The sequence below is a fragment of the Megalops cyprinoides genome, chromosome 2 (genome assembly GCF_013368585.1).
Source record: "Megalops cyprinoides isolate fMegCyp1 chromosome 2, fMegCyp1.pri, whole genome shotgun sequence".
Taxonomy (NCBI): Eukaryota; Metazoa; Chordata; class Actinopteri; order Elopiformes; family Megalopidae; genus Megalops; species Megalops cyprinoides.
Genome location: NC_050584.1, coordinates 59258417 through 59281119, shown reverse-complemented (window position 1 = coordinate 59281119; position 22703 = coordinate 59258417). Strand labels below are relative to the sequence as shown.

The window sequence follows — 22703 nt, the reverse complement described above, 5'->3', positions numbered from 1 at the left end:
TCATAATTATGGGGTACCAGCTATTATTTAGCATTACAACAACGAAGGCAACGGCAAAGCATTAGTTAATAGGCTCTTTTACCATCGATAATTTGGAAATGGGAGATGCTTCATACACTAGAAATGTTCCGTGAAGACAAGTTACAGAGATTGTGACTTGAGAGAACGACATGGGATAATCGTGCACATTAATGAATTAGCTGATGGGGAGATCTAGCCCATATCCACACAATCTCAGAGTTTCCATCAGCTAGACAACAGCTAGCAGATCATTGTAGCCTACGATATTACACAAAATTATTGTTAAAATACGAAAGGCTTGACTGAGACTGTTGAAGGGCCGAGCGTAGTAAAGAAATGTACTCAAAACTATTACTTTGCAAAGAATATGAGTTCAACTACCAAGTAATAATTTCCGAAGAACTGCTATCGCCCCTAGTACTTGATTATGCGAGGCTACGTAAGTATTCAGGAGTTTGTGGGTGTGTCCTGAAAGATGTGCTGCGAAGCGAGTACAGTGCCCTCAAGTCGTTAGTGGTACTTACCCAATGAGATTCGATTTTGGTGCCTGGATTTACGTCTGAGGCCATGGAAATACTTGGAGTGCAGGTGGGTGGTTTGGAGTAACCTCTGCCTATTGGTGATGAGTGTTACGTGCGTGTGGTTTGATTAGGCTAATACAACGTCTATCATTTGTGTCACTACTGTAGCTCTTAAAAAATCAAGATTCAGAACATCAAACTAGTAAAACCAACACAGTACACAGCACCATGGTGTACAGGCAGCTTTTTTGAGATTTATCATGAAATTTAAAGGTAAAATCCAGCGTGGGCCACTCTCTCAAAACCATGTACTACCAATTCTACAACCTGCAACCTGTCCCTTCTTCCCAACTGAGAGTGTCAAACATCTACACGTTCTGATCACCAAACAGCTTAAGATGGCTGTATTTTCAGAGGTTTACATATGCACTGTAATAGAAAACTAATGTCGGATTCAGATATACTGCATACATCAACTTGGCTGTATTTTTGATAAGTTTGCATTATTTCAGGTATATCTCAGCTCAGGCTAGCATTGGTCTCTCTCAGCTTACTTTTGGACATGATGCAGGATGTGGCCAAAAGTGAGTCCAGCTGATGTAGGTGTGTTTGTTGTGATGTTGTGGATTAAGGAGTCGGGGTATTTTCATTTGCTCACTGTGACGCATTCCTATGATCAATATCAGTGTAGTAAAGAAAAGTCTTTGCGGAATGAAGTGGTACAAAACATGGGGAAAAGAAAAGAGCATTTACTTCATAGCTGCCGTTTGTATTACTCCAGCTGCATGATAATGCACGAGGGTTTCCTGACCTCATTACAATACACAGAGCTCCTTAGTAACTAGCTACATACCCTTAGATGGAGTCCACACTTCCGCTTGTATGGGTGCCTCTGTTCTGCAGGTGTACTGCTCCTACACAGAACTGGGCTTGAGATGAATGGGGAAGATGAATTTCCTCATATAAACACGCTAAAAATGTCTATTTCAAATGGATTTAAGCTGACATAGCACTGGACACGTATATTTGAATTTGGTGGCCAATCGGAACAAGACATTGGATCGAGAATCTACCCAGAATTCTAACCAAACAGCCATTTAAGGGATTGTTCACCACTTTATCATTGTATATCACAATTAACCAGTGAGGAGCCCAGATTTTTTAAAATCCACGCAAAGAATTCTGGGATCATGATGATGTTAGATCCTTCTGGAATATTTTGTTGATTCAGTTCAGAGACTGTTACATTGAATCAACAGCTGATCTGAAGCAGACTGCATAAAATAACTGATTATTTCATGAGATAGTTTGAAAGGGTTTCTTATTTTGAAATTTAGGATTACACATAAATCTTTCCAGTCAAGTTTCAGTACATGGACTGCAGCACAGTCCATGGTTTTCAGTTTAAAGCATTTTAATTTTGAAGGGAGTTTTTTGTTTGGAGTTTCTTTGTACATAGTATTACAGTTTTTTTTCTTTAGCCATGATTGTTCTACTGAGTGTACAATAACATCGTCTTGAGGAATCAAGGAAGCAAGCTGCATGTTTCTGTTGGCTTAGGGGCAGGAACTCGAAGTCAGTGGAGTGGTGGGAGAATCAGGAAGGTGATTTAATCGTGACTGTGCGTAAGAGTGGTAAAAATATGCAGGGGAACAGTTTTAGCCAGTTGACTAGGTCTTTTTGTGTTGAAAGTTTGTTCATGAATTATGTAACTCTTGGAAATTGGATAAAAATGAACCTGTGTTGTGTAAAGAAGTCTGCCTTTAAAAAAAAGGAAGTCCTCTTGAGTGATAAAGAGAGAAAGACCAACAGTGTATTCCTAATTGTGTCAGAGAAATAAAAGACAACCAAGGCCCTCTACACAATGCTAACGACTACAGTGCATGACACATTTTTCTTTAGACAGACAGTTTAAAAGCTGACATGAGGAGTAATTCAATGTATTCTAATTATGAAACAATCATACATTACTGTGGAAGTCTGGAATATCAATCTTTGGGCTGTAGCTCTATGATAAGACTACTTTAGAGTAAAGTGCTGAAAATCAGAAGCTACTGCTTTCAAAAACTCTCACTCTCTCCCTCACTCCCTCTCTCCTTCCCTCCATGTGCTGCCTACCAGCTCTTCCTCCATGAATATCATCGTTATCCTGAATTGCAAGCAGTGCATTGGCATAAATATGCCTGGAATGCTAAGGCAATGCATAAATGACAAATGGTATGACAGCACGCTTTGTTAATTGACAATTGTTAAAAAATTTGTATGGGGGAGGGTTAGGTTTTATGTAGATACTTCAGTATGACTGTGACATTTCAGAGGTCTCAGCTGGCTATAGCCTTAACTTAATTGTAACCTATATCCCTCTTTGGCATCTTGTAAGAACAGTTAATAACTGCAAGGTAGCAAACACAATGCCCATGCACAAAAACCATGGAAACTACCCTCCATTTTTGCGTTGCTGTAGTTGGGGTAAATTCCATGTTGTTGACTTGCCCTTTCTGGGTTATGAATGCAGAGGAGTGTGTTGTGCAAAGTAGAACTGTAACTCTGGTATGTGCAGGCATGGAGTGAAGATAGGACAGCCTTGTGTGTGTATCCATGACACACTGAAGCAAAGCAGAGTACGGACAGCCGTATGCAAATGATTACAGTAGATAATTACACCTCGTGCCTGCAGATTCTCTGTTGGTTTGTGTTATTGCCATTGCAGCAGACAGCACTGGAATGAATACATGTCGGGAGGTATCCTAGCAATAGTCCATGTCATTTCAGTCAGCCTCTTCCTGTTCAGACCCATCCCACTTCCTCCTTTCCTCATTTGAGGAATATTCCAGCTCAAATTGAAACTAATGTTCCAGTCATTGTGGCCTTCAGTAACTTTTGTGGAGTTCCCCTGCAGTCACTTAGCATGTGCTTCTGCAGCCTAACGTAGCGTGTGGTTCAAGGCTCAAAAGCCTAGAACAAATTGAGCGCAGAGGTTAAAAAAATTCTCTCTGGTGGCATTTGTAGTAATTAACCTGTGACGGGAAGCCTTCCAGGTAAATGCAGGAAGCCCCTCGGTGTGAATGGCCATTCTGTTTTCGAGGGAACGATATGATGTCACATTTTTTTGTTGATTTTGTTTATCGTTGAACTTACAATGCTGCCGGAGTATCAAAAAATTAATTCTTGCGTAAGCCCACAACTTTAAGGACAAAAGTTAAGGACAAATCTAAGTCTGTGTTAGTTAAAAGAGGGCTGTGGTTCAGCTAGGCAGAGAGTATATTACATTACCTCTGTTGTTGTCAAGGTAAACACAGCATACAGAACAATATCTGCATGCTGTGGTCCAGCTAAACCCTTTGTACAGTATGATACCTCCATTCTGTGGTCCAGCTAAACCTTTCCTACTGTACAATAGCTCTGTACAGAGGTCGAGCTAAACCGTTCATACAGTATGAAAGCTTAGTGCTGTGGTCCAGCTAAACCATTTGTACACTATGTTAGCTCAATTCTGTGGTCCAGCTAAACAATTACTACTGTACGATAGCTCCATGCTGTGGTCCAGCTACACAGTTCGTACTGTATGATAGCCCTGTGCTGTGGCCCAGCTGTGGACTGTCGGAGACTTTTTTTGGAAGTGGAGGGGGAGAGGGACGTCTGCCATCATTCAGCGGCTGTGGAGAGGCAGGCATCCCTCATCAGCAGTGCCTCTAATCCGCCGCTGTTTTAAACGGGGCCGGCGTGTTCCCAACTGCAGCTTAAGCATTTTTAAGACAGGCCTCCATACCCTCTGCTAATGCAATTGAGCCGGGAGATGAGGAACATTGAGTATAGTGCCATGTGACTGCGGCCATCTCCCTCTGCCTCTCACAGTCTAAAGCAGAGGGAGATGGAGAGAGTGGCAGCTCTGCTCTCAGTAATTGGCTGGGCTACTTCAGCCACGTGGTGAAAACTTGGGATCAGTAAGTTAGGTGTCACGTCAAGATGTCACATCTGGGCATCACATCTTTACAACTGAACTTCCATCCAGGGGGGTTGCTGTTTTGAATCCTGGATGGCACACCACTGCTGCACCCTTGACTATGGCACCTGATGAGAATTCCCCCAGTACGCATCCCTCAGTATTAATGAGTGATACGGAAAATGGAGGCTGTGTAAGTCGCCCACTGTGGCAAATGCATCGCGGAAATGCACCTCTCCCAGATGGTGCGGGTGTGATCGGAGGCCCGTGCTGGTGCAGCTTCCCGGTGGAGGCAGCCGAAGCAGACAGGGTAGGATCATGTGCCTCCGACGCCCCGAGAATTAACACTTGCGTTGTGAGCGAGGCCGAGAGAGCCACAACAGGAACTGTTGTCCAGAAAGAAAGGCGTGCCATTAAAAAAAAAAACAAAAAACAGACTCTTTCAAGGTTTCGGCAATAAAGCGTTTGTTTAGATTCGTTCCCTCTGCTTTTGATTTCAGAGGTTCAATCTGACAGTTAGCCTACTGTTTTGCTGTAGGAAAACACTGAATCATGTTTGGTAACTGTAAACTGTGGGCAATCATTTTTCAAGTCTTTTTTCTTTCTTTATTAAATTTAAGCAATTTGAAATGACACAGTATTACTGTTATGGGTGTAGACCCTGCTGTTAGCTGGAGCAGCTGCCCTCCACAGTGCTGACTGAGTGCTTGTATTGTGGTAAGCTCACTTGTACGGCGGTATTGACCGCACTCTGACAGCGTTACAGTAACGACCTCGTGATTGTAGTACTGGAGGAGGCAGGTGGTCACAGCAAACCTGTGTCAAATTTCTGTCACCGGAGCCGGTCCACGGTCACAACGATGCCTGTCGGGAGAGGGCTCTCCCTTGCTTGGTGCACGCAGCCCATCCATTCATCCAAACGGAGGAAAGGCATTATGTGGCCCAGTGATAGCAATTCAGCGGGAAATTCTCAGGTTCTCTGTCATTACAGTTTTGTGATAACGTAAAGCAGGTAAAATATTCCATTGCATTATGTTACAATTATTTACATGTTACCCATGTATACAGCTGGATATTGACTGAGGCAAATCTGGGTCAAGCACCTTGCCGAAGGGTACACCATCAGTGCCCCAGCAGGGAATCGAACCGGCAACCTTTTGGTTATGAGTCTGGCTCTTCACCACCGTGCTACAATGCCACCAAAAAGTCATGATAGACGTGTGTCCTGTGTCTATCATGTGTTTCCTGTGTGCTGTCTCAGCCCCTGAGTGATGACCCAGGTGGTTTTGTTCCGTGAGCTTCGGTGGGCTAGCAGCTGGTAGAACAGGTGGCAGCAGCAGTGTTGTGAGGGGAGTGCCAGACACACAGCCCAGGAAACGCAGGTGCGCTCTGGGATGACGATAGTGGTGCATCCCGTATCATTTAATCAATACCATTCAATAACACTTGAATGCAGTCACGGTTTATCAGCTCTGAGAATGCCCCAGTTCTGTCCATTTTAAGCTATGGTTTGAGGCTCTTGAAGAATGTAGTGTAAATCATCAGACGGATGAGAAACCTGTTGTTATGAATGGATCATCTGGTTTGGCTACAGAGCAAAAACTGATTTGATTGATTTCTTTGAGTCCAATGTGGTGGTTCATCAAGCCTCACTCTCATCACTAGTGTACACACTATATCTGGAGGTGCAGACCACTTCATAGCACTAATACATTCAGAAGTGTATATGTGTGTGTGTGTGTGTGTGTGTGTGTGTGTGTGTGTGTGTGTGTGCGCGCGCGCACGTGTGTGTGTGCATGAATAACTATCCAGCGTGTTACTGAGAGTCCTTTGTAATCCAGGTGAAGAAGCTTAGGCAAATTGGATGAGGACCATTTTGTGTGTGGACCAGTCATTTTATTAAAAAACATTTTTCAGTTTCAGTTTGCTCACCTTAGGTCATTGACCTGTCTCTGTCTGCAAAGCCATTCTTAGACTAAGCCAGACTCTGTGAGTACCGAACTCGTTTCATCCTCCTAGCTTCTAATGGTCTGTAAGGCCATTCCTAGACTAGGCCACACTCTGAGAGTACCGAACTCGTTTCATCCTCCTAGCTTTCTAATGGTCTGTAAGGCCATTCCTAGACTAGGCCACACTCTGTGAGTACCGAACTCGTTTCATCCTCCTAGCTTTCTAATGGTCTGTAAGGCCATTCCTAGACTAGGCCACACTCTGAGAGTACCGAACTCGTTTCATCCTCCTAGCTTTCTAATGGTCTGTAAGGTTGTAAGGCCCACTCTTAGATTAAGCTGCACTCTTGAGCACTGGGCCCGTTTCATCCTCCTAGCTTTCTAAAGGTCAATAAGGCCATTCTTAGACTAAGCCAGACTCTGTAAGTACAGGATCTGTCTCCTTCTCCAGTTAAGGAGGAATCCTCACTGTATTTCTGTGCATTCTGTGCCTTTTCAGTGCAAGCAAATCTCTTGTTTGGGGAAATCTGCGCTGGCAAAAAAAAAAAAAAAACTTCAGAGTGGTGTTGTTTTCAGCTGAAATAGCTGTCGGGTAGCTGCTGCCTTTGACAGCTTCGGCTTCAAGAGACGGCGTAGCGCACGGGCGAGGGGGCCTCCGCCGCTGTTAAGAATGGACTGTCAGCAACTTCCCGAGCCGCCTCTGGACAAAAGGGACCACAATAATGCTTCAGGTTCTGAGATATGATATCTTATGCTGTGTTATGAAGGAAGGGGCTGATACAGCGGTGGAATTGGTTTTCTGGGATATCAGAACACGCTGTGATGTGTTTCAAGTGGTCTGGAGATTTCAGACTTGCTGATATAAAATAGAAGAAGCAGTATATTGTACATGCAGCCTGAATTGGAGATGCATCTGGGGTTGTGTTATAATCTCCGTAGCGGTGGTAGTCGTCTACTTTCTGTTGACATGGATGGTTTTGAACCTGAGCTGTAGGACTCACCCTGGCTCGAAACAGTGACTTTTACTGTGTGAGCTATTATTGCCAGGGTTAAGCAGAGAGCTGTCTGGACATTTCTGGGTAAGGATCATTGACATCAACAAGGGAGGATGAATGAGAGTTATCATCTAATTGCAAAAATGACAAAAAAATCTGAATTTATGACTTTTCACTGTAGTGCCCATTGTAGACACGTTCACAACTCCTGGCTTGATGGCCACCTTAACGGGAAGATCACGCAAGAAAATTTTAACCACAGCGCAGTGTGAGAAAAGTAGGGAAAGCACACTCAAATCCAATATCAACCATTTGAGATTGTTCAGAAAAATTCAGGCGTACTGGGATCATCACGATACAGCATCTCTAACAGTGCTGTTCAGCTTTGGCTACAGGAATTATGTCTCCATGGCAGCGTTACAAGTAAGAGGCATCTGCAGAAGCTGCAATACAGGAAGAAAGAGGTATGTCCAACATCTAAGCGTCACTTGGGGACATGAGGATAGAGGTCTGTGCTGGTGTACTGGTACACCAGTCTGAAGGGTGAACGTATGAGGGAGTTGATACAGTTCTCCCACAGGCAAAGGAAGGGGTTGCGGGCTTGAGTCTAAGGAGTGGTTGGCAAAAATGGGATTCACGTCACTCTTCCCATGCGCATCAGCGCATTTCAGCTGAGGCGTGGCGTGAGCGTTCTGGTGCAAAATGGCCGCCGTCCATCACGCAGGTGGGAGGCACACAGTTCACTCTCATGCACTTAGAGATCCATTGGTCTCTATAGAAATGCATTCCATTAGTATTCATTATTATCCAGGGTTCACTTTTTGATTTTGCGCTTGAGGGGAAAAAAAGCAGGCTAACCTGCCTCCGCTTTAGGAGGCAGAAGGCCCCTTTGGTCTCCTGCCGCTCGGCGGGACACTTTTGAAATGAGACATCAAGCCGCCACCATCGTGCCGGCACTGACAGCGCAGGGTGCTCCCACGAGGCATTGTGATTCAAATTTTTTTGGAAGGATAAAAAGTGCCGTGTCGATCTCTGACAGCTTGAGAACAGTGGGAGACCCGCTCATTTATTCCCCGTGCTTTCAGCTTGCAGGGCGATGAAAGAGGTTCTGTTCGCCATAGAGGGCCGAGCAGGTTCCCGAACCGACCGGTGGAGTCGACATCTGCGTCGGCCGTGACCGGAGAGTTGCCATCGTCCCCCCTGTGGGATTCACTCTCCGGGCTAAGTTTCTAACCGCCGCATGCGGACCGTCACTGTGACCGTAACTGAACTAGGCCTGAGAGCTTCTGACCATAGAGGCAAATGCGAAGGGGCGACTCCGGCACTGCCACACGTTTGCGTTCCTCTGACGCTCCTGTAAGCGTTGTAGCAGTCGCGTGTGACGGGACGCGTAAAAGAACCCTGCACCCTCTACCCCATCGATCCAGCACGCCCCAGCCAAATTGGCGACGAGGTAGAATAATTTGATTAAGTAGTATGCGCTCCATCACACCATTACGGTGTAATTCAATTCCAGTCAGACGTGATGGATCTGGGTTCAGATCTCGATAGGACTTCCATTTCTGTTGTCTGTAGCCTACCAGCTCATAAATATGCAGCCCTGGTTTTACACATGGGTCAACTGCCATAAGCTTATGGTTTATCGCCTGAACCCATAAAACAGAAGCCTGCTGTGATCTTTCTGTCTGGAGTTGGTGTTGGGCCCGTTGGATGCACCCTCTGGCCATGAGGATGTATTCCTCACCAGCGGTTATTGTCCCGTGTGGAGAGTCCTCTTGCGGAGCCTGTGACACGTAAAATCGCGCCGTGACAAATAGGGACGTTTAATTCCCTGCAGTGTGGGTTTTGGAGTTAGCTGTAGAGCGGGCATCGTCATGGTGATCGCCGCGATGAGGGATGACCCAGCTCCCGCTGGCTGACAGCGGAAGGAAAAGAAGCTCTCTCAGCATTAAGCCCGAGCTTGGGTTTTTTTCAAGGCAATCTTTGGCTAAGCCTCCAGCTGAGGAGTCAAACCGCTTGCTATTTTTAACTGACCTGTTACTATATTGTTAAAACGCTCAAGTCCTTTAAAAAAATCCTTTGCCGTAAGCCTTCGTGTTGGGTAGGAACGTGCTCAAGATTCAAAATCGGGTCACATACGGGTCTTGAGGGGAGGGGGCTGAGACCTGCACTTGAACTTCACTCAATGCTAAGAACAGCGTGTAACGTTAGACGAAGGAAACGCACCCGCGATGTGTGTGCATCGACAGGAGGGGGCGCCGTTTAGGGATCACAGAGTTACACCGCCAGGGTTTTAGGACACCTGGGAGAGGCTGTAATAAATTACCTCTGCTCAGTGTCACATTAAGTATGTGTAATTAATGAAATACAGATGTAGCAGTTTCACTGTTACTAAGCGTTGGCCGAACAGAAGCTCCTGTATATTTAAGACTGTGGTATCTGTGTACAGTATTCACTCTTGTGTTTGATTTTGTTGACATTTACAAGCTGCAGTTATTACCCTGTGTGTTCATGGCTGTACTGTGCTGGTGATATCTTATTACCGTGTGTGAAATGGTTCTCAAAACAGCCCTTGCCTGCAAAAGTTGTCATGACTAACATGTTAAGAAGCCATGCATTGATGGTCTCTCATTTTGGGAGGGCTGTTTAAATGGGCTTTAGAATGGCAAATAGCCTTCTTAGGGCCCTCATGCTACTATTTCTGGTCCGCCATTCAGTGGATTTTGATAAGCTCATGAATCCCTTATCAGCGGCGCCGTTCTTGCATTTTATAATTTCATTCCCTACCCCTTTGATCTCATTTTCCCCTTGTGTTTTTTTTATTTTTTTTATTTTTTCATGGCTAATTCTGGACGTTCACGCCCCCGCACCGCCCCCCACACAGCTGCCCACCCGCACCTCCCTCCCTCCTTCCCCCCCTCCTCTCGCGGCCAGCAAATGAGCAATGGCGTTGCATTGTCTTTAATGTCACAAGCTCGCCGATTGTCTCCAGGGAGGGGAGTGAGACCCTGTCTCTCAGGAGAATGGTTTCAGACCCCCTCCTTTCTGTTTTCTGTGTGGTTGCCCTTCTTTGCCCCCCCCCCCCCGTGGTATCCCTGTCTTTGGTGTCACTAGTTCTTTCGGTGTGGGACACCCCCTCTTCCTCAACCTCTTCTCCCCTCCTGCTTTCGTGACCCCCATTAAGCCGAAGCCTCACTTACTCCTTTAATAGCCGTCCATCACTTGCATTATCATCGCCTTGTATGGCGGAACACTGTGAATATTAATCAGTGCAGCCCCTTCTGAGTTACTGTTTCATGAAAGAGGAGATGGGAGGAGGACCTTTTAATAAACAGAAAGAAAGTGGAGTGGACTGGCAGCCAGTCACCCTCTCTGGGAAATTAGGAAGGGTTCACCTGTTGCACGGCGAGGGGGAAGGGGGGGGACCTCATCACTATTGGTTATGATGTGGGCTAAGCAAATCTGCACAGCGAAATGCAAAATAGGCTTTGGTCAATTAGCTTTTTTATTAAGACATCTTCAGGTGGAGCGTTGGCGAAATTACAAGTGGGGTGAGATTGTCAGGGGCAGATGTATGCTCGGCGTAATGAGAAGACAGCCTCCTGTATGTGTAGGTGAGCGAATGAAAAATGAAAAACGATAGACTGCCGACTGTGGCCGCATGAATATTTCAAATGGTGGTGATTTGTTGCCCAGGAGGACGGGACAAAATGATGCGAGTAATTTGTATGCGTAAGATTAACGTGTTTCAAAAAACAAAGCGTTGCAAATGACTGCTAAATGCAGAGCTTCGCCCCATGAAAGGGAAATGATCAATTAGTTCAGCGCATCACAAACCTCTGGGAAGAGGACTGTAAAAAAGTAGAGAAGGTGTTTGAATGGGCAACACTTGGTACATCCAACCAGAATTGAAGAAGATCGTCTAACTCGATAGCTGCTGGCTTCAGTGTGGCCAGCTAAACACTTTCCCAGCAGCTCTTTTGCAAATACATGTTGTTGGAAAAGTTGGAATGGATTTCCAGCAGTAGCACCGTACCATAGTAGTGAGGAACAGGGGTCCTAACCGAAAGCTTGCTGGTTTGATTCCCCACTGGAACTGCTGCTGCACCCTTGGGCAAGATACTGAACCCACAATTCCCTCAGTAAATATCCAGCTCTGTAAATGGGTAGCATGTAAAATTTTTGTAAGTCGCTCTGGATAAGGGCTTCTACTAAATGACAATAAAGTAATGTGATGTAATGTATCGAGTGATAATTAGTGAAAATTGTTTTCAATTCAGGCTGCTCTTGAGGAACCACTGACTCGGTCGCTTCACCAATAATCTGCATGAAGTAACCTCTTCAGTTGAGACGTCAGGCAGTCTGTTGAATATGATGAGCATCCAAGTTGGATTGAAACATTGCCCTTCTGTGTGCAGTGCTGAAATGCATTTCTTCCGGGAGCAGGCTGTGGACATTATATTCTCTTTGAACGCATGCCACGAGGACACATTCCAGCATCTCGCAAAGGATATGGGATGTACAGCACATCCTGTGAAACGGCTTGTCTCTACGCTGCAGTCTGTCTGCGCTCCAGCCAAGCCCAAATAAGGAGCGCAGCTACGTTAAGGAGGCTCCTCATTGGCGGAGGGGTGGCGACGAGATTCGAAATGTCAGCCGAAGCCGTGGTCTTCAGGTTTTCTAATTGTTTCCAGAAAACCTCAAAGAGACTTCCCTGTTGACATGAGACCGTAAACGCATTTACACTGATGGCTTTTCTGTGCTGTGAGTAATTAGGAACGGATAACTTCAGGCTGGAAAAATGCATGCTGTTAAAAATGGTTCATTTCTAAAGAGGAGCGGTTCGCTCCTTGCTGAGTCGTATGGCTTTGAGCAGCAAATTAGGAACGCTGGCTTGACCAGCAATTTGATATGTCTCATTAGTCCCTTGTCCAAAATCTTTTGTTCGGGCAAAATTCTGTCACCATCATCAAAATATTTCCTGGAAGCTTGGCAAAGGGCCTGGCTGAGTTGATCCCTGCATCCCTAATATCTGGGAATGGGGTCCAAGACTGTGATGTATCTGTAATCTCTAGTGTCTTAACCCGCAGCAAAAACTGTAGCACACTGTAATGAATATTTCTGAAACGAATGGTTGTTACTCATTTCCATAATAATGTGTCACCATCAGTAGGACTGATGGCTTGCTCTAGGTATTGGTTGAAGTAATAGGGCTAGTGCAGATGCAAGCCCCATGGCGTTAAGGGAACTGTGTCTTTGGACACAGCCTCTCTCTCGGGCATTCCCTGGAAATGGAGCAGCCAGAACTAATGTTACACACATGCTTTTAATTGTGTGAAAACTAATTAAAATCATCTAAATTAGGAACCGCCTTCGCATGCTGTGCCGTCTGCAAACCCCGGTATTCCAGAACACCAGATATGCCGTAGCTGAAAAGAGGAAAAGAATAAACTGGCAATGCAAAAAAAAAAAAATTAAAAAAGCGACCTTAAAGGAGCATAATAATTCATAATTAACCGTGAGTTGATTTCAGTTCAGGTTGAACCAGCCTCATTGTACATGGTTTACAAACACGTGCAGCTGGCAATTCGACTTAGAAAGATTGGGTAAATTACAGCCCCTGCCACCTTTTCAATTCTTCCTCTCTTTTTGAAACCCTGATATTACATTGTGCCAAGACTTGAAATAGGCCCCTGGGTGCTCCACTGCATCTTTACTTTACTCAATCTACTGGCAAGTTTATTGTGCCTATCTATCAGGGCTGTGTTATGAGCCTCTAGTATATTACGGATTTTAAATTGACGCAGTAAATTCTGCCTAGCTTGTGCATGTCTCTCTGTGTGATATCTCATTGTATTCAGCAGGTAAGGAAATAGTGCACAGGCAGCACACTAATTGCTGGCCGCGATATTGTGATTCCCACATGTTCAGTTACGTATGTACTCGAAAGGACATTGGAAAGCATCTGTTGCGTCGTCTTCTGCCGGAATCCCTCCATTTTGCCTTAAATTTCTCCCCTGCTGTTCCTCCTCAGCATGTGTGATGGTGCGGCACAGGTAATGAGCTTCCACTGCACTGCATGGTAAAAAAAAAAAAAAAAAAAAGATGAAGGAGAGAGGTCAAAGGTCGGCCTTCGCGGGAAGTCGAGGTAAAGCCCGGCATTCAAAGAGAACCTGGGCAGGGAATGGGGCCCGTAACCCAGTGGGGAGTGGGGCAAAGCCCACCCATTGGAGACATTTACTCCCCGTTTGAAGTCCTTCGTCATCGTCCCCACTTGAAAAGCCCCCCCAACCCCCTGTGACCTTATGTGAATGCTTTGTGCTGGTTGTCTGTGTCTGTGCGAGTAGACTCATAAAATGGAGAACTCCCCCCAATCCAAGGGGAAGGAAACAGGGGGAAGTTAATCAAGACAGGCTGGTTCCTGCTCTGTTTCGGTCTGCTTGGAGCGAAACAGCGAGGGAGCATTTGCCGGGTTATGATGCTGGGACGACGTGGCAGGCTACTGCATGATAGAGGTCACCAAGGTCACCTCTTGGAGTGTCCAAAAAATGCTCTCTGTTTTTCCTCTGAAGGATTTTGGAAATAAAGGTTTGATGCCGTTACTGGACAGTTATTTTTCCTAGAAAACTATGAGATTCATTTCCAGTACATTACATTATTGTCATTTAGCAGGCACTCTTATCCAGAGCGATAGACATAGGTTACAGTTTTTACAGTTTTTGTGTTATCCACTTATGCAGCTGGATATTTACTGAGGCAATTATGGATTAAGTACCTTGCCCAAGGATTCAGCAGCAGTGCCCCAGAGGGGAATCAAGCCAGCAACCTTTCAGTTATGAGCCCCTGCTCCTTACCAGTACGCTAGACTGCCGCCCACCAAAGTTTTCCAGTCCAGCACATGCTTCAACAGACCGTCTTTACAGCATGCTGCTCAGTTCCTACACTAGCCTATATCGATTAATACTTGTTAATAAATGTCAATTAGCACTATTTTCTCAAGGCACTTTGATTGCAGGTCCGTGTTTGAGGGCTTGAGTGCTATGATGCAGGTCGTTAACCTCACCTCATTACCGCTAACTAGCGTGTAAATTACGCCGGTCAACAGTTGCCACGGCAGCTGACTTCGTCTCGGCAGTAGCATCGGTAGCATCTTGCTAATGAGAGTCAGTCCTCACAGAGGCACAGTTTTTTAAATAGCATGACACCTTCAGAACATACGCACGGTGTTGCTGTCAGCATCCTGTTGCTGCTTTACAAAACACAAGATCTGGCCCTTTTGGAAATCTCTGAACATCCTCTGAAATATGGCGGAGAGGTTTGCCATCTGACACGTTTCGGTCGTCCACTGCTCATTCTGACAAGAGGGTAGGAGTATCCTTCAGAGGAATTATGAGTAGGAGTAGCCTTTAAGAGGAGGGGCAGGAGTAGTTTTTAGAGGAATTAGTAGCATTGTGTCGACAGCACACCTGCATTAACATGAGTTAGTCATTTCTAGGGCACCTATCTTCGCTTATGTTTGACATGTTTTCTATTTATACAGCTGGGTGTTTTATGAAGCCGCCCAAGTCCAGCGGCTCTCTGAAGGGTATGGTGAGTGCTGCTTGTAGAAAGGGCAGGCAGATGGAGGGGCAAACAGCCCCACTTTATGGGCGTTGAACGCTCCACAGTTCGGACGGTCCGGAAGAAAGTGGGTCAGATCCAGAGCTGTACGCCTCCCGCTGTGTGCAGGCGGGGAGATGCTGGGGAGGGGGAACGCTCCCGTTTCCAGCTCATCCATGGGAGTGATTGAATCGCCGCCCCACCGGCAACCGGGGGGGACGACACTCTGAAAAAGCAGGTCATCATCTTCCGGTTTGTTTTTTTGTTTCGGAAGCCCTTATCGAGGGCAGCTTGCATGGCTTATATTTCGCCCGTTTTCCATTCATAAAGCTGCTTGCTGATGCCAGATTCAGGTAGTATTGTATTGATTCAGGTAGCTTTCTCAAGAGTGCACCTGTAGCATAGGTAATGTTTGAGGGTAAGTTTTTTTTTTTTTTTTTTTTTTTTTTTTTTTTTTCTTTCTTCGAAAAAGATCAAAGTGGACAGCAAAGGTCTGCTGACCATCTAGATTGCAATACAATAGTACTGTCATTTAGCAGACGCTGTTATCCAGAACAACTTACATAGGTTGCAATTTTTAAATGTTACCCATGTACACAGCTGCGTATTTATTGAGGCAGTTCTGGGATAATTACGTTGCCCAAGGATATAGCAGCAGTGCCCCACCAGGGAATCAAACCAGCAACCTTTTTGTTGCGTGCCCTGCTACTTACCACTATGCTACACTGCAGCCAGGTTCAGTGTATATGATTTACACAGCCATATCACATTGCTGTCTTTTGTATTTTTCAGTCAATGTAGAGTAACAATGATTAATGATGAGCTACGATAGGAGGACAAAGATCATTACAGCACAAAGTGCTCTTCTCCTCTCTAAATGATCTTTTTACTCAGCTACAGCACAGTTTTACATCTTTTAATGGTTAATTATGAATAAAATGCAAGTTTACTGGAAACATTTCTCGTTTACAGTCAGCATTCCTTACTGATACTTAGTGGTTATGCTCAAGAAGCACAGCTGTGGAGCTGATCGGAATGATTTTCATATTTAAACATTAGGGGATTGTCCCGTTATCTGCCATAACCCGTGTTTCCTCTTGCCCTCTTAGATTTCCGACTGCACATTTTTAGAACCTTCCTTACTTACCTTGTGGTGTAGGAATCACTAATGAGTCACTCGTCTGCCACTCTGTAAGCTGTTTAATTGGGCCCTGCGCTAAATTAGCTCCTTAAATACCTATCATGCCAAGCCAGGAAGAAGAAGACATCCAACTTGTTTCTGGCATGGCTTCCTCCTGCCGAGTTAGCGCGAACTGAAAAAAAGCATTAACTAAGAGGGCTGTAGGAAAATGGAAGCCTTACTTGAAAGTGGCACTTTTAGTGCAATTAGCAGAGCAGTTAGTCGCAGTGTTTGTTGTCCTGTGTCCTGTGTCCCAACTCCCAACAATTTGCTGGCTCATTTGTACACATTGATGCGAGTATGTGTGTTGAGGCACGGGGGCCTCGGAGCAGTGAGGCTGAGCTGAGGCTTCTGCAGAAACTGCCGCAGCCGAGCCTGATGTCCGCCCATGCTGGTGTCTTTCTGCTGTCAAATCTGTCGGAAGTTTATGAAATGACAGCACGCTAAAACAACTTAACACCCCATCTGACGTGCCTTTAAGCGCCCCCTGCGATTAGGTGTAAGATGACAACAATGTGTGGGGTTTGGGACTGAGATCTGCGGTAGTGAGGGGGCCGCGGGATGGAGAAGCAGCCGAAAAGCAACGTGGCGCTCAAGGCACCAAAGGCCTTGTCCCGGTGTTTCCGTGGCCGTTGTGCTGGTGGTGAAGGAGTTGGAGCAGGAGAAACGAGGGAGGGCTCTGGGGGGGGGACTTTCATGTGGCAGAGAATAGAGCATTTCCTGTATGACCTCACAGGACGACCAAAGCCAAGCAGCTACAGAAGCTCTCCCTCCCTCCCTCTCCCTCTCTCTCTCTCTCTCTCTTTCACTGATCCCTTGGTTTAGGGCCCTGAGTGTAAAAAGCCCTCAACCGTACAACCTTGTCCCCACACACAGCACTCGTTGACACATGCTCATTCAGGCTCGGAGCCTGAATTCTTCCAATTACGGGCATCGTTAGGGAATAGAAAGGAAATTCAGTGGTGCGCTCTGTTAAGGACCGCACAGTTCTTCTAATCAGACGAACTTCACTCTGCAGTTAGCGTTTGTCCCCAGCCTCCCAATCCCTTTCATCCTGTAGGTCAGTCCTCTTCCGGCTCCAGCCGCTCCCTGTCCTGTGCCGAAGAAGAAGGTGCAGGTGCGGAGGGCAGAACAATGCTCTTTTACCCCTTGGCAGATTTGCAGAAGAAAGATGCAGGTCTGCAGTCGTCCCTCAGAGCGCCCGCCGGAAGCGCTGACGTCATTCGGGCCCGATTGTCGTTACATCACACGCGAGCGCTAAAAAGCTCTCCAATTTCATTAGCGCGGGCAGAGAATCTAATGGCCCAGTCGGTGTATTGCCTCTGTGGATGGAAAACGAAAGAGCTCACTTTTGAGTTATGATAATCAATGCAATAATAACTTAATGGGCGCATCTGAAGTGATGCCTTTCTGCTTATGTGGAGGACAATTTGTGGTGTATGTGAGCAGTTGTGTTTTTTTGGATATCCTAAATGGATTTCAGAGCAGGTAGGAGATGATGGATGTGCAGCACCATTGCTGTCATAGGTGAAAGTTTGTGAACATTCTAGCACTCCAGCTGCCTAAAAGCCTGAAATCTATACCTTACTTAAACTGATGCACTACCTGTTTCAGCACAGATCTTGCTACACAACACTGAAATAATCTGCAACCAATCTGCTTGATCCTATTGCATAGACAGGCCTACATTTACTGTTAGTCCTTACTGTTTTCTCAACTCATCTTTTCACCACCTGCATCAGCAATGAGCCCAAGAGCATGCAGTGGGTCATGAACCCATGTCCATCTGGATCATTTCCTCTTACACAGGAAGATGTAACTCATTGACTGAGATTGCCCCTTTCTTTCCCCTCCATCATGACTTCAGGACTCTATTCATGGACTGCATTAACTTCAGTGATGGGAGTTATTGTCTGCTCAAAGAGTTTACATGATACAGGTGATAATAATATGTGTTATGTAATACTAGTGATGCTTATTTTTCTAAAGCCTGATTAGTTGTTGCTGTGTGGGAGTTCATGGCTTCCACGTGGAGTGTCACTGCCTGTTCACATATTAAAAATGCCCTGAGGTCAGGCACAGCACAGTGACATTTTTGGAGCAATATTTTACCAGTCAATTTCTTTGTCATGTTTTCATAATGCCTATGACCATATTTTCCCTAATTGCTTATGGCTAATGAGCAGCTGTGTAGGTGTTCTTAGTATCGGGTTGAATATACAGCACCAGTGCATTGGGTAATATCATTATTGCGGATCTTAACTCAGAGCATGCTTTGCCCCCCCCCCCCCCCCCCCCCCCCCCCCCCTTCCTTGGATATTTGAAGGAAATTGCATTACAGTGCCCTCATTCTTTTTTTTGTTGGGGTGGGCAAGGTCCTCTAACAAATGTTCTTTACATTCGGCCGCTCCGCCGCCCACCCGCCAGAGGGAAAGCGTTCCCATGACATCATTTCCACAGCTGTCGCCGCGCACGCTGTAGGTGGGCAGGGTTGCATATGTTGACAGCATACTTTCCAAAGTGTGTAAGAGCCGGGCTTAGGACGCACACTGAAAGCACGCGGTGCTAATGGGCATGGTGGGACAGGGAAAAAAAAACCCAGGGAAAGGGGATCTGTGAGACGCATGAGGGAATGCAGATTGGCCCGATTGAGGGTGTTCTCTCTGACTGTGCTCGGGACTGCCGACTAAACACTTTCCCTGGATTGCATTTAGTAATGCACTGTAGAATTTTGGGGCACAGCCAAGAGAAATCTTCACATCTTCTTCTTGTAAAGTAATAACAGCAGGGAGTGGATACACCTTAGGTGCACGTTAATGGACTGTGGTGGATATACTGTTCATACTGTATGAGATCTGTGACGTTCGGTGTGTTATTATCAGAAGCTAGGCTAGGCTTAGGGCGTGCTGAGCCGGTGATGACCTGTGGCTGTGATCTATTTCAGATATGGAAGTGGGCTGGGAGGAGGGTGTGTACCCCTGTCTCTCTCTCCGCAGGGGTGGGAAAAGATGATTCAGTCTAATGCGATTCAGACATTACTAAGCGACCCCAGATTGGACGTGTCATACACAAGCGGATCATGTCCCCCCCCCCAGTGTCAAAAACAGTGACGCACTGACACACAAGGTGCCCTGGTATCACATCTCATACGAAACGCTGTGGGGGCAGGGGTCTGTGGTGGAGCTAGCTCTTTTTAATCTGAATGAGGGTGGGGGGGACATCATTATTAAGAAAACAAACTTTTACCCATTAACAGATTACTTGTGTTCTTTGGAATAGTAACTCTCAAATGTATAAGCATAATTAAAACACTTAACACTTAACTGCTTAAACACAAACAGATTTAGTTAGTTTGTCCAACACATGTAGCATCTATTAGCTTCACCTGTGCAGTTTGGATTGTCCAGCACAATTAGCATCTGTTAGCCTCACCTGGGCAGTTTGAATTGTCCAGCACGTATAGCATCTGTTAGCTTCACCTCGGCAGTTTGAATTGTCCAGTATGCAGAAGATCTGTTAACCTTACCTGGACAGTGTGATTCGTCCAGGTTAACGTGTGGAAAGTCACAGCTGCTGTCCCTGACTGTGCTGAATGGGGAGTAGTTCTGATTTCAAGTGTCCAGTGCAGGTGGATTTTTGCAGCTGCCCTGTGAGCATCTCCTGCAGCAGCTCGTAAAAGGAGACCATTTATATCACCATCGATTTCTGCTTTATTAATGTAACTGAATACATCAAAGGAGGTGCAAAGCTCTCACCACCAACGTATTTTGATATCTATAGATCAACAGCATGGTTTTGCACGTAAGTGATGTAGTTCACAAATGTGTGGCGTCATTCGCAAGTCACAAGTGTCATCCCCCCCCGTGTGTGTGTGTGTGTATGTGTGTATGTGTGTGTGTGTGTGTGTGTATGTGTATGTGTATGTGTGTGTGTGTGTGTGTGTGTGTGTGTATGTGTGTATGTGTGTGTGTGTATGTGTGTGTGTGTATGTGTGTGTGTGTGTGTGTGTGTGTGTGTGTGTGTGTGTGTGTGTGTGTGTGTATGTATGTGTGTATGTGTGTGTATGTGTGTGTGTGTGTGTCTGTGTGTGTGTGTGTGTGTTAGCACACTGTGTGCTCTGTGTGTTTGGTGGGGAAATGTCACGCAGTCAGAGGTACCTGGCACAGATGGCAGCTCAGCTGCACTCGCTCAGCTCCGTCGCGTGAGGCGAGACCCGGCCTCCTCCGGGGCCGTGTGATGCTGCAGCCAATCACAGCGCAGGGGAGGAGCCTGGGAGCCCCGCAGTGTTCCTGAGATTGCCTCTGTGGGGTTGGAACAGAGCTTTTGCTTCCTCTGTCACTGACTGTCCCTATCGCATTCTCCACAGGTAGCAGCTTGAGGGTCCAATGTCCTAACTCGCTCAAACTGCTGTAGCCTCCTTTGGAGAAAATGAGAACGTTTGTGTGTTTGACTTGTGTTTTTATGGCTCTTTGTGTAAGTATGACTTATGAAGGATGGATATGTATGCAAGTTTATTATTTTAGGAAGGCAGTAGTAAGAATTTTGTGTGTATGCATATTGTACTGCATAGAATGAGACTCTGTCTGAGGTAAAGTGTTAGAATCACCGATGAAATACAGGCTGGCAAACAAATGACATCAACCTAGGACACATTTTGGAGTGACTTCGACTTTGATTGAAATATATTAGAAAAAAGAAAAACAAAGGATAATACACATTTGAGAAATGTTCATTTTTTGTATTTGTTTTGTTAATTTGTGATATAGTCAGGAATATTAATTAATATAAATCACTGGCAATGTATTAAAGCCAATTATAATATTATTGTCATTGATTGCATTTAGCTTATTGGACTACAGAGCATTAGAAATGACACTAGGACATAGAAATATCAAAAAGTAATACAATCTACAGCAGACTACCAATAAACTATAGAACAAGCAACATCACATCTACACATCTTACCCAATGAAAGTATCAAGTCCCATACAGACTAATAATATCCTCTCTCGTCGTTTTTCTAGACAAACACCTACATGAAGTGATTTGCCTCCATTACACGTTTAGAGAGTAAATGACAAAAGCTTGAACTTGCAGCAGGCAGGCCTCTTGTCATTTGGAGTGTATGCAGATTTGGTGAATAAAGCCACCTCTTCACAGTGCGTGAACACACATCCCGTATGCGTTTGAGCTCAAGTTGATATTTGGATTAACCAAAGGAGGGCAGAGACGTATCTGTTGTGAATGTTTTTTCCAAACCAGGGCAAACTCATTACGTGTCCACATTCAAATGACTCCAGGACAGACTGACTGATTGTGGACTGTTAAGCTTGTGCACTCACAGGTCTGAGTCACAGCGGTGTCTGTGAGCACATTGCCTTGAGCATATAGCAAGTACTTCCCAAGTTTTATTCCATCAACCAGCATAGTGAAAAATTGCCTTAAATGGGCCATAACTCGTCATCTTCAGTGCTGCTGCCTCAGACTCTCACAGGCAGGTAGAAGAGAGTGTGCAGTTCTTTATGGTACGTCTAGGGCCTCTAAAGACCTCCCTAAAAATAATAAGCAGTTTCAGTTCCGGGGGCCAAAAAAAAAAATCAAAGCAATCAAATCCTAAATGCTGCAGCATTCATTGCTAACAGCAGAATTTGCCATTCGAAGCTAAACCGGTTTTAATGGCATGGGAGCCTGTGAAATTGCTTGCAGCTTCTTGTCATTTTTTGTTGTACCATGGGCAGTGTGGCGGCCTCTTTAAGCTGGTGTTGTGTCTGTGCTTCAGTGCTTGTTAGGCTGCAAAAGCGAATGTTATTTTTGCTCAGTGCTGCATCAAAACTCTCGCTCAGATCTTCTAAACAGTTTCCCAGGCCAGGCAAGCTGAGCAGGGGATGAGGCGGTGATCAATTGTGCATTTTATAATGGTATTGATCGTGGCATTGAAAAGGAAACCCTTTCGGTTCGGATGGGTGCACGATTACATGAGCTTAGGCAGTTAAAAAAAAAATGAGGGGTGAGATGGGGACATCGAAAATGGGGGCCGACCTGCTTTTTAATAAGTTCAGGAATAACGCTGAAAATGAATTGTTGGATTGGGTTAATCAGAAGACAAACAGATGGCTTGGATTGCTCACACTGCGCAATCAGATTCTACGCAGCAGGTTGTCGGCGATGGAAGGTCTCACCTTCATCATTTAGACCAGTGTTTTCATTGTTAGTTTTTTTTTTTATCTTCATGTCATGTTAGATCTTCCTGTTGTGACACAATGTGAAGTTGTTTTGCCAAGATTAGCATTCTGGCGCTGACTTTTAAGAAACAGATTTTGCCTCATTTAGGTACCTAAGGATATAATATACTGTATGTGTAGATGTATTTCAGCTCTTAATACCACCAGTAAGCTGATCGAATCTCTCTCTTTCTCTCAATATTAATAGTCCTTAGTGGGCAGAACCCTCTTGTTTAGGTGGGGCTGTGGTGATGTTACCTTACACAGATCATTC

General features: G+C 45.4%; 1 protein-coding gene across 2 annotated transcripts in view; it reads left to right on the top strand.

The window, feature by feature from the left end:
* ccny (cyclin Y) overlaps positions 1-22703 on the top strand; it is a 57284-nt gene that overhangs the window by 1044 nt on the left and 33537 nt on the right. The window lies entirely within an intron of this gene.